The sequence below is a fragment of the Macaca thibetana genome, chromosome 1 (genome assembly GCF_024542745.1).
Source record: "Macaca thibetana thibetana isolate TM-01 chromosome 1, ASM2454274v1, whole genome shotgun sequence".
Taxonomy (NCBI): domain Eukaryota; kingdom Metazoa; phylum Chordata; class Mammalia; order Primates; family Cercopithecidae; genus Macaca; species Macaca thibetana.
The window spans coordinates 34,295,997-34,312,231 of NC_065578.1; the positions used below are offsets into that span (position 1 = coordinate 34,295,997).

The window sequence follows — 16,235 nt, forward strand, 5'->3', positions numbered from 1 at the left end:
TCTCCCTGTTGCCCAGGCTGGTCTCGAACTCCTGAGCTCAAGCGATCCACCTGCCTCTGCCTCTGCCTCCCGAAGTGCTGGGATTGCAGCCACCGCACCTGGCCAAAAATATACTGTATTTTTAACAAGAACACACTACCTTTAACAATTTGCTGTTAGAAAGAAAATTTAAAGCAAGATATTTCATTCCCAGAAAGACTTAATGAAAGGAAGATGCTTATTATGTTGGGCCTAATTTCTTCTCATATATAGTTTTTCAAATTTAATTCTTTCCACAATGAATTTGAGGCAGATTACAAAAAGATATATATGAGTAAAAGAAATAAGGGTTGTGACAAAGGAAAATACAGATAATTCTAATGTGATTGATCAGAGAATATGATTAGTTAAGTATGTTCTATTATTAAATGGAGAGAATATTACTGCATCTGCCAAGAAACAACATTTTCTAGTCCTGATTCTAAAGGTAATTTCAGATGTGATTCTTCACTGAGTAGTGTCTTCAGTAATGTTTTCTTTTTAACAGAAAAATTCAGCCTGAATTTCTTGTCTATAGGTTTTTATGTAAACATGTTTTCATTTTTCTTGGGTAAAAAGGAGTAGGATTACTGGATCATATAAATACTGTATGTCTTCTTATATTGTGTTTTGAGAGTTCTTTATATATTTTGAATACACATCCTTTATTAATGTTTTGAAAATAATTTTCTCCCAGTTTATGGCTTGTCTTCACTTTCTTTTTTTGCAGAAATAGGGTGCCGGGTCTTGCTTTGTTGCTTAGGCTGGTCTCATATTTCTGGCCTAAAGTGACCCTCCCACATCAGCTTCATTTTCTTAAGTGTTTTTCAAAGAGCAGAAAATTTTTATTTTGATGAAGTCTACTTTATCAATTTTTTTAATGGATTATGCTTTTTGTGTCATATCTAACTTCTGTGCCTTTTAGCATTTTATTTTTTCTGTCTGCAGATGTGTTCCTACCTGTTCTTCCTTCAAGAACCAGCTTTTTCTTTTTTTTCCCCTTTGTCTCCAGACATAGCTATAGTTATTATCAATAATAGTAGTGGTAGTGATTGTTACTTTTTTTTTTTTTTTTTTTTTTTTTTTTTGAGACAGAGTTTCACTCTTGTCAGCCAGGCTGGAGTGCAATGGTGCGACCTCAGCTCACTGCAACCAATGCCTCCTGAGTTCAAGCGATTCTCCTGCCTCAGCCTCCCAAGTAGCTGGGATTATACCTGCCACTGCGCCTGTCTAGTTTTTGTGTTTTTAGTAGATACAAGGTTTCACCATGTGTTGGTCAGGCTGGTCTTGAACTCCTGACCTCAGGTGATCCAACCCACCTTGGCCTCCCAAAGTGCTGGGATTACAGGCGTGAGCTACCATGCCAGGCCGTGATTGTTACTATTTAGCAGGCCCTTTTTGCACCACATTCTTGCTTTGATACCATAGTATTTTTATTTAAGTCTTACAAGTAAAAGCAATTCTAAAGTTAGTTGGGAACTGAAGCCCAAGATAGAGATTGAGGCGAGTGAATATGCACACAGACATTCAGACACACACATTTAATTTTGTAGAAATCAGCAGACAGATAGCATCAGAAGACCTAAGAGAAAGCTTATCTTGGTTTAGTCTTTTGCTTTTGTTTTAGTTTTAGACACAGGGTCTTGGTATGTTGCCCAGGCTGGAATGCAGTAGCTATTCACAGGCGTGACCCCACTACTGATCAGCATGGGAGTTTTGAACTGCTCCGTTTCTGACCTGAGCCAGTTCACTCCTCCTTAGGTAACTTGGTGGTCTCCTGCACTTGGGAGGTTACCATATTGAAGTCTTACATTGTGCAGACACCGAATTGGCATAGCTAGCACACTGTAGCCCAGAACTCCTGGGCTCGAGTGATCCTCCTGCCTCAGCCTCCCGAGTAACTGGAGCTATGGGCATATACCACATAGTGCAGCGGTTTAGTTGTTTTTTTTGAGACAGAGTCTTGCTCTGTTGCCCAGCCTGGAGTGCAACAGCATGGTCTCAGGCGGCTGCAACCTCCACCTCCTGGATTCAAGCAGTTCTCCTGCCTCACCCTCCCGAATAGCTGGGATTACATGCATCTGCCACCATGCTCAGCTAATTTTTTTGTATTTTTAGTAGAGACGAGGTTTCATCATGTTAGCTAGGCTGACCTCAGGTGATCCGCTCGCCTCAGCCTCCCAAAGTGCTTAGATTATAGGCGTGAGCCACCGTGCCCTGCAGTTTAGTTGTTTTAATTAACAATGTGCTTTAGAACTCCCAGGGGAGTTCCCCCACTTCCCCACCCGCCTTCCCGCCTTTACAATATGAAAATGCCCAGGCCTTGTCTATTCTAGACCTTCTGAAATAGAACATGAGGGAGAAAGTGAAGTATTGTAGAGTAGGTACTGCTACCATAATAGAATCATGTCTGTGATACCATTAACTGTTTTTGTTTTTTTTTTTGTTGTTGTTGTTGTTTTTGAGACAGGTTCTTGCTCTGTCACCCAGGCTGGAGTATGGTGGCGTGATCATGACTTTCTACAGCCTCTAACCCCCAGGCTCAAGCAACCCTCCCACCTCAGCCTCCTGAGTAGCTGGGACTACAGGTGCACGCCACCATGCTTGGCTAATTTTTTTTTCTCTATTTTTTGTAGAGACAGAGTCTTTCTGTGTTACTTAGGCTGGTCTCAAAGTCCTGGGCTCAAATGATCCTCCTGCCTCAGCCTCCCAAAGTGCTAGGACTACAGGTGTGAACCACCATACCATGCCATTAACGTGGTTTTTGTTTTTGTTTTTGAGATGGAGTCTCGCTGTGTCACCCAGGCTGGAGTGCAGTGGCAGGATCTTGGCTCACTGCAACCTCGGCCTCCCAGGTTCAAGAGATTCTACTGCCTCCGCCTCCTGAGTAGCTGAGATTACAGGCAACGTGCCACCACAGCTGGCTAATATTTGTATTTTTAATAGAGATAAGGGGTTTTGCCATGTTGATCAGGCTGGTGTTGAACTCCTGACCTCAGGTGATTCATCTGCCTCGGCCTCCCAAAGTGCTAAGATGACAGGCATGAGCTGCTGCACTCGGCTGTTTTTTTTTTTTAATGGATTAAATGGAAATACAGATAGTATCTAATTCTGTTTCAGTAAGTTTCGATAGGCTAACGCACATGAAATACCTATAGCATATCCAAGGTGGTAATTTCTCGAAGCAAAGGAGAAAGAGTAGAAGTCAAGGGTAGTGTCATGGGAGCCCTGGAGGTCAGTGCTAGGAAGTGGGAATAAACATACTTTTTTTAGCCTTCCATTCTGTGAAACACTTGAATTATTTAAGAATCAGGCCAGGTGCGGTGGCTCAAACCTGTAATCCCAGCACTTTGGAAGGCCGAGGCAGGCGGATCACAGTCAGGAGATTGAGACCATCCTGGCTAATACAGTGAAACCCCGTCTCTACTAAAAATACAAAAAATTAGCCGGGCATGGTGGCACACGCCTGCGGTCCCAGCTACTTGGGAGGCTGAGGCAGGAGAATTGCTTGAACCCAGGAGGCAGAGGTTGCAGTGAGCCAAGATTGTACCACTGCACTCCAGCCTGGGTGACAGAGTGAGACTCTGTCTCAAAAAAAAAAAAGAATAAAAATGTTTGTTCCAATTATTCTTTCGTTCAGTCTTTTCTCTTGAAATTGACTGTGGCATATCTTAATAACTTCCTTGCTTCTTTATATGATCTTTATATGATCTTTTCATAGAATATGTGAAAACTCTGGGACTTGGGAAAAAATAGAGTGGTACATCATGTTCCTGGATGGAAAAACTCAGTATTATAAAAATATGTGTTCCATAAAATTAATTAAAATTAATATTATTACATTAAGTATCCCAGTGGGGGTTTAAAAAATTATTCTATTTGATGATATATAGGGCAGAATAATATGTGAAAGGCAAGACAATTTCGAATTAGAAGAATTATGAAGGCAGAGGACAGTAGGGGAATATAGAACCTTGTTCTATGGTAGGGTCTTAAATATGATACTGGTATGGGAATGCTGAAATTGTTACAGATAAACAGATTCATGTCTATATAACAGTAGAGTATATAGATCATTCATATTTGGATGGTCTACTGGCCATTTTGGGGAAAAAGTTAGATCTTTTTCTTATTCCAAATGCCAATACATATCCTATTTGGGTTTAATACATAAATATAAGAAAATGAAACTATTAAAGTACTGAAAGAAAATGTAGGTGAATATCTTGGGATGAGGAATGCCTTTCCAAGCATAAACAAAAAAATTAATTCAAAAGAAGGAGATTTGATTACATTGAAAAAATGGTCACATTTTGAAAAAGTAAATGACTTTCAAATATCAGAGAACTGACTTTTCAGAACAAGATATTGAACAGATAAAAACAATAGATAACCACTTCAGGAGTCATTTTAGATTCCACTGTGCTCCACATCCCTAATTTCTATTCCGGTCACCATTCTTGCTTTCATTCAACAAGTGTTTGAGTGCCTATTATGCATGAGGAACCATTGTAGGTACGGAGGATACAGTAATGAATAAAATGGAGAAAATCTCTGCTCTATGGAGTTTACATTCCAGGGATGGGGTGGGAATAACTGCTAAACAAATAATTAATGTAGAACATTTTAAATAAAACATTTCTGTAGAGGAAGATAAAGCAGACAATGGAGATACAGTGTACTTTGGTGGAGGGGGTATTGCAATTCTGAACAGTGGCAATTAAGCAAAGATCTGAAAGAAATGAGAAGTCATATGGGTATCTGATAGGAGGAACATTCCAGGTAGAAGGAACAGCATGGGCAAAGATTATGAGGCAGGAGAGTGTTGTATATGTTTTGTGAGCATCAAAGAGGCAGCACAAAGGCAGTAGCTGAACATGAGTGAGCAAGGTGGTGAATAACAGGAGATGAGATCAGGGGAATAGCAGGATATAGATAATGTAGGGCCTTTTAAGGTCAGATAATTTGTTGCAGGGGCTGTTCTGTACATTGTAGGACATTTAAGCATCCCTAGTTTCTATCCACTAGATTTCAATAGCACCCCCAAGTTCTGACAACCAAAACTGCCTCCAGACATTGCCAGATTTTCTAGATTTGGGGAGCAAAATTGCCCTGGTTGAGAACCACAGGTCTGCTAAACGGGTGCTTATTCCTTTGAGAAGACTTGGAGGAAGATTTATGGTATATATTTGCTGTAATGGTGCAGAGTCCTTCCTCAAGGGGACCCAGTCTGTCCTCAGTCAAGAGTCTCTGGCTGGGCCTGTGAATTGACTAGGTTTGGAAACTGGGCAAATGCCCCTGACTTGCATTGTGATAACTCAAGTTGGGTTTTGGCCACCAGATTTAGACATTTTTCTGTTATATAGATTAAACTGCCCATCTATTTCATTCCTAGGAACATCGTGATCAATTAGCCACTGCCAAAGATCCCTGCTGGCCAAAACATTCTGATTACCGGTATGTCCCTGCTGTCCTTATCTTTGGGGTTAAATACTGCCATTTGGCCTCTGCTACTTTGGTATCCCATTATCCTTGGTGAAATCAAGGAGCCCATCTCAGTGGTGGCATTTTCTGCAGTTATCCCTGACCTACAAAGGAGAACAGTCACAGGACTTTTCAAAGATATGAGTGTTCGCCTTATTGACAGAATGACCCCCGGGCCTTCTCAGGGAATGTAGTTGGGTGGTAGGTGTGCAGGTTGCAGAGGATGAATCCACTTCAGGATTCCCTCTTCCAGATAGTGCCAGGGAAATCTGTCTCAGTCTTATTAAATGTAGGCTATTGTTGACTCTAAGTTTCAGTCAACAACCAAGGAAGCCACTAGAGACACCTCCAGCTACACAAGCTAACATATTCAATTCAGAATCTGTAGTACATGCACCTCATATCAGTAAATTCTAACCACCTTAGTGTAATATCCTAAGACCCTGTTTTCACATGTCCCCCAGATTTCTGCTTTTGTATATTAGCAAAATCTTGGAATTTTTTGCCTTTAAAGCTGTTTCCTGTAAAGCTGTTTCCATTTTGTGTACCTGTCCCCCTACAACGTGCTGAGATTTGACCCTAGTTATGGCTCTAGTGATAATTGGGTTAGCTGTGGTTGGTTTTGAGGAGAATGAACGTCCTCCTGTAGGGCATCTACTGCACATAAGGATATCACATAATTTTCCAGCAAAAGAAGACTATTCTTTTTAGATACAGAGGGCAGGTGGAAGTCTGAAATTGTCAGTTTCATTCTGATCCAACCAGATACTCCCATTTGAAATTTCAAGGTCCCATTATTTCCCAATAATTGCTCTTACTTTTTCTTTTTCTTTCTTTTTTTTTTGAGATGGGAGTTTCACTCTTATTGCCCAGGCTGGAGTGCAGTGACGCCATCTTGGCTTACTGCAGTCTCCACCTCCCAGGTTTAGGCGATTCTCCTGCCTCAGCCTCCTGAGTAGCTGGGATTACAGGCCTGCGCCACCACACCCTGCTAACGTTTGCATTTTTAGCAGAGATGGAGTTTCGCCATGTTGGTCAGGCTGGTCTTGAACTCCTGACAGGTGATCCACCTGCCCTGGCCTCCCAAAGTTCTGGGATTACAGGCGTGAGCCATCATGCCTGGCCTGCTCTTACTTTTTCTTTTCTTTTCTTTTTTTTTTTGAGATGGAGTCTCACTCTGTCTGCTTTTACTTTTGCACAATAAACTTGGCAAGACTGAATTCAACTAATTTTGTCATTCAGCAGTTTGCACAATTAAATTTTGCATTTGATTTTCAGCAATATCAACCTGTGGTTATATAAGAATTAAGATTATTAATACAAAAATGAGCCAGGCATGGTGGCTTACACCTGAGGGTGAGATGGGAGGATGGTTTGAGCCTGGGAGGCAGAGGTTGCTGTGAGCCGAGGTTGCAGTGAGCTGAGATCACGCCACTGCACTCCAGCCTGGGTGCTTGTCACAAAAAATATATGTATATTTAAGGTTGTCATGAAAGGTCTCTCTTTTCTCTGACTGTGACTTGAGCTGACTTAATGGACTTGAACTTGTTATTTTCATCAGAAATGCACAAGAGCACTTAGAGAATTCATCTCATATAACAGACTTTGTAGTCATCATTACTGCTTTACTAGTTAAGTTCAATAGCCGTTTGGGTTCCCAAGGTACTTGCTTTAGTTGGCATTTCATCATCACCAACCACAGGCGATAGCCTGATTAACTGTGATGCCCCTGCATATGTGGGATTATTACCAAACTAGTTCCTGCTTGAGCCTTATACTCAAGCCCAAGGACACAACGAAAACCAATTCTGAGGCCGGGCGCGGTGGCTCAAGCCTGTAATCCCAGCACTTTGGGAGGCCGAGGCGGGCGGATCACAAGGTCAGGAGATCGAGACCACAGTGAAACCCCGTCTCTACTAAAAATACAAAAAATTAGCCGGGCGCGGTGGCGGGCGCCTGTAGTCCTAGCTACTCAGGAGGCTGAGGCAGGAGAATGGCGTGAACCCGGGAGGCGGAGCTTGCAGTGAGCCGAGATCGCGCCACTGCACTCCAGCCTGGGCAACAGCGTGAGACTCCGTCTCAAAAAAAAAAAAAAAAAAAAAAAGAAAACCAATTCTGAATCCCATCTTTGTATGCCTGTCTCCTATGACCAGTGCCACTACCAATCCTGTATCAGAGGACAGAAACCACACAGTAATTTGAATATGGAAAGTTTAACATAAAGAATTATTTACCGTTAATGGGGAATTAACTCTAACGCATAAAGAGAACGCTAAAGATGCAGAATAACAGTAGAGGAAGTGGCCACTACCTCTAGGTCTGAGGCAGAGTAACAAGGGTGGAATAAATCTGAATGATGGCCAGCCCACCAGCTTCAAGGCTGAGATTCGGATCTAGTTGGAGAAGGTGTGGTCCACTGGATGCTGGAAACATTTGAGGTGCGGCAGGCTTTTGCTGGCAATTACAAAATGCCCCTCTGGGGTGCCAATAAAAGTCAGTAGGATGGTGAGTCCCTCATCTCTACGAAAAATAAAAAAATTAGCTGGACATACTGGTGCTCACCTATGGTCCCAGCTACTTGGGAGGCTGAGGTGGAAGGATTGCTTGAGTGCAGGAGAACAAGGCTGCAGTGCACTTATTGTGTTTGTAGCACAACGCTCCAGCCTGGGCAACAGAGGATACCGTGTCTCAAAAAAAGTCACTAGGAAGCCGCTTGCTGAATCTGGTTAAGAAGCCGGCTGGGACACTGGCAAAATTCTCTGGGAATTCTGTCTCCCATAGGGGTGCTTCTGAAACTTGCAGGGTAGCTGCTCTCTGGAGTGCTGACAAAACTTGTCAGGAAACTAGTCATGCATGTGTTCCTGTGTCACTGAGACTTGTTGGGGAGTTGGTCCCTGGGAGGGCCATTTGGAGTCCTGCACAACACCTCCACTGGAGCAAGCCAGCTAGAGAACAGTGTAACAGGAAGAGAAGCCCCTTCCTTCTGGAGTATTCCTCCAGTGCCATCTACTGACAAAGGTTAACGTTGTGCCAGCTGTCAAAGGAGGAAGTTTTACAGAGTCCATCCCCATTACGTAAAGCAGGGCAGAGAAGAGTGGGTTTGGAGTTGAGAGGCAATCCATTTATGACTGGTGAGAACCCACATAGTTACATTACCATACTCTTCATTCCTTAGGGTAGACGCTTGTTTTCATATGCTGAAGGACTTTCCTTTAATACCTCTTTTGTAGTACTGGTCTGGTAGTGATGAATTCTCTTGTTTCTGAACAACTGTTTATTTTGCCTTCAGTTTTGAAAGTTTTTTGTTTGTTTGTTTGTTTTTTAAAAAAAACAGAGTCTTGCTATGTTGCCCAGGCTGAACTCAAATTCTTGAGCTCAGGTGATCCTCCCGCCCCAGCCTCTTGAGTAGCTGGGATTACAGGTATGATGCACCACCACGCCTGGTGTAGTTTTGAAAGGTATTTTTGCAGGATTTTGAATTCTAGGTTGACATTTTCCTTTACTTTCAGTACTTTAAAGATGTTGCTCCTATACCTTCTGGATTGCTTTGTTACCAATGGAAGGTGTCCAGGTTCTTGGCGTCTTGAACAAAGAATTGAACAAAATGCACAAATAAAGTGGGAAAAGAATGAAGCAAAAACAGATTTATTGAAAATGAGAGTACACTTCACAGTGTGGGAGCCAGTTGGAGCATAGGGGCTCAAGGGTGCCATTACACAATTTTCCCGGATTTAAATACTCTTTAGAGGTTTCCCATTGGTTACGTGGCGTACACACTATGTAAATGAGGTAGTGGCCACCAATGAGAGGCTAAAGTTAAGTTACAAATGTTACACCTTATGCAAGCCTCTGGTTGTGGAAAGCAACCAGTCAGAGGCTAAAGTGAAGTTACAAAGTTACACTTCTGGCGGGGCGGTGGCTCAAGCCTGTTATCCCAGCACTTTGGGAGGCCGAGACGGGTGGATCACGAGGTCAGGAGATCGAGACCATCCTGGCGAACACCGTGAAACCCCATCTCTACTAAAAAAATACAAAAAACTAGCCGGAGGAGGTGGCGGGCGCCTGTAGTCCCAGCTACTCGGGAGGCTGAGGCAGGAGAATGGCGTAAACCTGGGAGGCGGAGCTTGCAGTGAGCTGAGATCCGGCCACTGCACTCCAGCCCGGGCTACAGAGCGAGACTCCGCCTCAAAAAAAAAAAAAAAAAAAAACAAAGTTACACTTCTATGCAAACAAAGACTTTGCCGGGAATCAGTCTGATTAGTTGCCTGATAGGTTGCAGAAAGGAACCAACCAAAGACTAAAGTGAAGTTACATAGTTACACTCTTATGCAAACGTCTGATTGGTTGCAGAAAGCAATCAACAGAGATTTTTTTTTTTTTTTTGAGACGGAGTCTTGCTGTGCTCTGTCGCCCAGGCTGGAGTGCAGTGACATGATCTCGGCTCACTGCAAGCTCTGCCCACTATGTTCATGCCATTCTCCTGCCTCAGCCTCCCAAGTAGGTGGGACTACAGGCGCCCGCCACCACACCCACCTAATTTTTTTATATTTTTAGTAGAGACGGGTTTTCACAGTGTTTGCCAGGATGGTCTCCATCTCCTGACCTCGTGATCCGCCCACCTCGGTCTCCCAAAGTGCTGGGATTACTGGCGTGAGCCACTGTGCCCGGCAACAGAGATTCTTTCAATTTTCCATCTGCCACATAGAAAAAGAGTGGGGTTTGCAAAGGGAGTAGCCTCCAGTTGTTTTGTTACTTAGGTGTGGAAATTTGGGGTTTTCCTTTTGATTTAGCTCTGGTAAGTCAGTGTGAATTGGCCTTAGGTTCCCTGCCTCCAGATTCTATTTTCCTGCCTCAGCATTGGCTCTATGAGTCTACTGTTACTATTTTTGTTGCTTTGGATGTAATACCATTTTCCCCTTAGCTGCATTTAAGAATTCTCTATCACTTCTTATCAGGAATTTGATTATGCCTTTATGCCTTGGTATGGTTTATTTCAAACTTTTGCACAGGGTTCATTGAGCATTCTGATTCTGTGAATATACAGCTTTCATAAAATTGGGAAGTTTTGGCCATTATATTTTCAAAATCTTTTTGTCTTCTCGCTAGCATATTTATTGACTCCAGTTATATGCACATTATATCACTTGATGTTGTTCCATAGCTCACTAATTTTCTTTAGCCTTTTTTCTCTTTTTATTTTGGACTGTTTCTTTTGTTGTATGTTCTAATTCACCAATCTTCTGCAGTGTATAATTTTCTCTTATTTCCATTCTGTGTAATTTTCATCTTAGACATTGGGTTTTTCATCTCTAAGTTCAGTTTGGGTCCTTTTTATATATATCTGTGTGTCTCCTTAGTATGTTCATTCTTTCACCTCTACCTTCTTCAATATTTGGAATATATTTATAGTTCTTTTGATAGTCTACTAGTTTTATCATTTGTATCATTTCTGGATCTGTTTTTTCTGTTGATTAACCTTTTTCATTATAAATTTGCTATTCTTGCTTTTTTGCATGCTTGGTAGCTTTTGATTGAATGCTAGACATTGTAACCTCTACCTAGTTGGGTGCAGGGCTTAAAAAATTCCCTTAACTGTTCTTAAACTTTGTTCTGGGATACAGTAAAGTTACTAGAAACAGATATTTTTGGTACCCTTTATCCCTGCCTTAAAAAAAAAATTAAGATAAACAGATCTTTTTGAGGCTTACTTTTAATCTTTGTTAGGTGGTGGCACCAGAATAGCTTCTTGGCGAAAGCTAATTTTATCCTACTGCTGACTTAGTACCCTATTGAATATTTGATGCCCCATGTGATACCCCATGTGTTAGAAGGTCTTTTCCTTCTGGGCTGAGTGCGGTGGCTCACATCTGTAATCCCAGCACTTTAGGAGGCCGAGGTGGGCAGATCACTTAAGGTCAGGTGTTCAAGACCAGCCTGGCCAACATGGTGAAACCTCGTCTCTACTCAAAGTACAAAATTAGCCGGGCGTGGTAGTGGGCGCCTGTAGTCCCAGCTACTCAGGAGACTGAGGCAGGAGGATCAGTTGAACCTGGGAGGTGGAGGCTGCAGTGAGCCAAGATCATGCTGCTGCACTCCAGCTTGGGTGACAGAGTGAGAGGCTGTTTCAAAAAACAAACAAACAAACAAGTGTTTTCCTTCTGGCTGATGGGACGTGAACTATTTCAGGCCCTGTATAAACTCTAGGAATTGTTCTGCCCGCTTTGTTCAGGTGACTGTTTCACTGGCCTCCATGGTTTCTTCTCTTACTTGTACTTAGCTGAAGACTAGAGGAGAGTCCTCTGCAGATCTCTGGACTTCTCAGTGTATCTCTCTCCTTCTTAGTATTCTGCTATGTGAATTCTGACCTATGTGAATTCTGACCTCTTTGATGTCTGCTAACTCTGAACCCTATTTCCTCAACTTTGGGAGATTGCCAGGCTCCATTTAGGTTTACTCTGTATGCTTTGTGGCCTGGAAACTCTCCAGACTGTAAACTGGGGCAATGATAGGACTCACCTCATTTGTTTCTCTTCTCTCAGAGCTTACTGTTCTATTCTGCCTGTTAAATGCCTGAAAAACTTACTTCATATATTTTGTCTGACCTTTTAGTTGTTTAAGGCAGGAAGGTAAATCCAGTTTCTGTTACTTCTTAATATCCAAAAAGTTGAAGTCCTGTTCCATTCGTTTTTGCTGTCTGAGCTCAGTCTCTAGAACAAGGGTCAGCAAGCTGTAGCTCACAGGCCAAATTCTAGTTGGTAGCCTATTTTTGTATTATCCACAAGCTAAAAATGGCTCTTGCTTTTTTTTTTTTTTTTTTTTTTTTATTTTTTTTGAGACAGGGCCTTGCTGTGTTACTCAAGCTGGGGTTCAGTGACACCATCACAGCTCACTGCAGCCTTGACCCCTGGGCTCAATAGATCCTCCTGCCTCAGCCTCTAGAGAAGCTGTGACTGCAGGCCTGTGCCAGCAGACTGGCTAATTTGACTTTTCTTTTCTTTTTTTTTTTGAGGTGGAGTCTAGCTCTGTTGCCTAGGCTGGAGTGCAGTGGTGCAATCTCAGCTCACTGCAAGTTCCGCCTCCCGGGTTCATGCCATTCTTCTGCCTCAGCCTCCCAAGTAGCTGGGACTACAGGCGCCCGCCACCACGCCTGGCTAATTTTTTGTATTTTTAGTAGAAACGGGGGTTCACCGTGTTAGCCAGGATGGTCTCAATCTCCTGACCTCGTGATCCACCCACCTCGGCCTCCCAAAGTGCTGGGATTACAGGTGTGAGCCACAACGCCCGGCCTAATTTGACTATTTTTTGTAGAGATGGGGTCTTTCTATGTTGCTAAGTTTGTCTCAAACTCCTGGGCTTAAGTGATCCTCCAGCCTTCACCTCCTAAAGTGCTGGGATTACAGGTGTAAGCTACTGCACCCAGTCTGACTTTTGCATTTTAAAGAGCTGTTTTTAAAAAAGAGAGCCTGGTGTAGTGACTCATGCCTGTAATCTCAGCTATCTCAGCTACTCTGGAGGCTGGAGGTGGGAGGATTGCTTGAGGCCTGGAGTTTGAGACCAGCCTGAGCAATATAGGATAACACTGTCTCTAAAAAAAAAAAAAAAAAAAAAAAAAAAAAAAGCCAGGACATAGTGACCACACCTATCTATATTCCTAGCTCCACCAGAGGTTGAGGTGGGAGGATCACTTGAGTCTAGGAGTTCGAGTCCAGCCTGGGAAACCTGGCAAAAAAAAAAAAAAACCCTTGTCTTTGCAAAAAATCCAAAAATTAGGTGTAGTGGTGGTTGCCTGTAGTGCCAGCTACTCTGGAGGCTGAGGTGGGAGGATCAGTTGAACTTGGGAGGTTGAGGCTGCAGTGAGCTGTCATGGTGCCACTACACTCCCACCTGGTGACAGAGGGATACCTTGTTTCAAAAAAAAAAAAAAAAAAAAAAAATTGCTTGTAGTATTTCTTTATTTTCCTTGTAATGTCTGTAGGTTTGTAGTGGTGTTCCCTCTTTCATTCCTGGTATTGGCAATTTGTAGGTGTTTTTTTTTTTTTTTTTTTTTTTTTTTTTTGAGATGGAGTCACCCAGGCTGGAGTACAGTGGCACAACCTCAGCTCACTGCAACCTCCGCCTTCTTGGTTCAAGCAATTTTCCTGCCTCACCCTCCCAAGTAGCTGGGACTATAGGCACACACCATCACACTGAGCAAATGTTTGTATTTTTAGTAGAGACAGGGCTTTGCCATGTTGGCCAGGCTGGTCTCAAACTCCTGACCTCAAGTGATACATGCCTGAGCCATGGCGCCCAGCCTATATTGATCTTTTGATAGAACTCATTTTTGGTTTCACTTATTTTTATGCTGTTCTTAATTTTCTATTTAATTTGTTTTTGCTTTTATCATTATTTGACTGATTTTTGCTTTTATCTTTATTATTTCCTTCTTTCCACTTATTTTGGGTTTACTTTGTTTTCTTTTCCCAGCTTCTTGATTTGGCATCCTTCTTTAAGTTATATCGATAGCTTATGGTTTAAAGCTAGAGACATTTCTTTTTTTTTTTTGAGACGGAGTCTCGCTCTGTCACCCAGGCTGGAGTGCAGTGGCGCAATCTCGGCGCACTGCAAGCTCCGCCTCCCGGGTTCACGCCATTCTCCGGCCTCAGCCTCCCGAGTAGCTGGGACTACAGGCGCCCGCCACTGCGCCCGGCTAATTTTTTTCTATTTTTAGTAGAGACGGGGTTTCACCATGGTCTCGATCTCCTGACCTTGTGATCCGCCCGCCTCGGCCTTCCAAAGTGCTGGGATTACAGGCGTGAGCCACCGCGCCCGGCCGCTAGAGACATTTCTAAGCCCTGTTTTAAGTGCATCCCCAAACTCTTAGTAAGTTGTGTTTTTATTATCATTCAGTTCAAAATATTTACTGAGTTTTCTCTGATTTATTTTTCTGCTTACGTTACCATACAGTTTCTTTTTTTTTTTTTTTTTGTTTCCTTTTTTTTTTTGAAACGGAGTCTTGCACTGTCGCCTGGGCTGGAGTGCAATGGCGTGATCTTGGCTCACTGCAACCTCTGCCTCCCGGGTTCATGTGATTCTCCTGCTTCAGCTACCTGAGTAGCTGGGATTACAGGTGCACACCACCACACCGGGCTAATTTTTTGTATTTTTAGTAGAGATGGGGTTTCGTTATGTTGACCAGGCTGGTCTCGAACTCCTGACCTAGTGATCTGCCTGCCTCGGTCTCCTTAAGTGCTGGGATTACAGGCATGAGCCACCGTGCCCGGCCATACAGTTTCTTTAGAAGTGTGCTTAATTTCTAATTTTTGATACTGTAATTATCTTGTTTTTTAGTGATTTCAAATTTAATACCACTGAGGTCAGAGAATATGTTTTCTGTTATTTCAGTTATTTGATTTTTGTTTCCTTTTTTTTTTTTTCTTTGAGACGGGTTCTGGCTCTGTTGTCCAGGCAGGGGTGCAATGACTCGATCGTAGCTTAGTGCAACCTCTGCCTCCTGTGCTTAAACCATCCTCCCACCTCAGCCTCCTAAGAGTAGCTCTGACTATAACATGTGCCACCATGCCTGGCTAATTTTTTTTTTTTTTTTTTTTTTTTAAAGATACAGGGTTTCGCAGTGTTGCCCAGGCTGGTCTCCAGCTTCTGGCCTCAAGCAATCTTCTCACCTTGGCCTTTCAAAGTGATAGGATTACAGGTGTGAACAACCACTCCCAGCCTCAATTATTTGATTTTTATCGATGCTTCTTTTTTATGGTCCAGCATATAGTGTATCTTGGTGCCCCCAAAAGTAAACTTTATTTATTGTATTATTATTTTTTGAGACAGAGGCTTGCTCTGTCAGCAGACTGGAGTGCTGTGACGCAATCTCGGCTCACTGCAACTTTCGATTCCCTGGTTCAAGCGATTCTCCTGCCTCAGCCTCCCGAGTAGCTGGTATTACAGGAATGCGCTACTACGACCGGCTAGTTTTTGTATTTTTAGTAGAGATGGGGTTTCACCATATTGGTCAGGATGGTCTCGATCTCCTGACCTCGTGATCCGCCCGCCTTGGCCTCCCAAAGTGCTGGGATTACAGGTGTGAGCAGATGCGCACCGCCCACAAGTAAACTTTAAAAAGTGCACACCACAGTTATTAGGTGTAGTGTTTCTATAAATATCACTTGCGTCAAGTTTCTTGGTAGGACTGTTAAAATCGTCTGTGTCTTACTTGGTTTTTTGTCTTGTTCTAACAACTGACAGAACTATAAATCTGCAGTCACAGTTGGAGATTTTACTTATCCCTTTAGTTCTGTTTTTTGCTTCATATATTTTGAAGTTGTATTGTTGCTTCACATGTAGAGTTATGTCTTGTTGATGATCATATTTAGTGACTATTCTTTTTTCTTTCTTTTTTTTTTTTTTTTTTTTTTTTTAATATTTTTCCTCAAGTGATCTCTCAGCCTCCCAAAGTGTTGGGATTACAGACTTGGGCCACCATGCTTGGCCGAATGACTCTATTCTTGTCATGTTTTCTATTTTTTTTTTTTGGAGACAGTGTCTTGCTCTGTCACCCAGGCTGGAGTGGGTGGCGTAATCATAACTTACTGCAGCCTTGAACTCCTGGGCTCAAGCAGTCCTCCCATCTCAGCCTCCCAAGTAGCTGGAACTACAGGTACACACCACTGTGCCTGGCTGAGTTTTCTTATTTTTTGTAGAGATGGGGTCTTTCTTGCTTTGTTGCCCAGGCTGGTCTCTAA

General features: G+C 42.7%; 1 protein-coding gene across 8 annotated transcripts in view; it reads left to right on the top strand.

The window, feature by feature from the left end:
- Positions 1–16,235, top strand: part of ZMYM4 (zinc finger MYM-type containing 4) — a 159,175-nt gene that overhangs the window by 24,695 nt on the left and 118,245 nt on the right. For 3 of the 8 annotated variants that reach the window (XM_050797510.1, XM_050797519.1, XM_050797500.1), the window contains one exon: positions 5,414–5,475. The exons of 4 other annotated variants lie outside the window; for them this stretch is intronic. The gene's annotated coding sequence lies outside the window, so the exon portion shown is untranslated. Of the gene's footprint in view, positions 1–3,588; positions 5,476–16,235 lie in introns of those variants that run through there. One more of the 8 variants, XM_050797538.1, reaches the window with a different exon arrangement.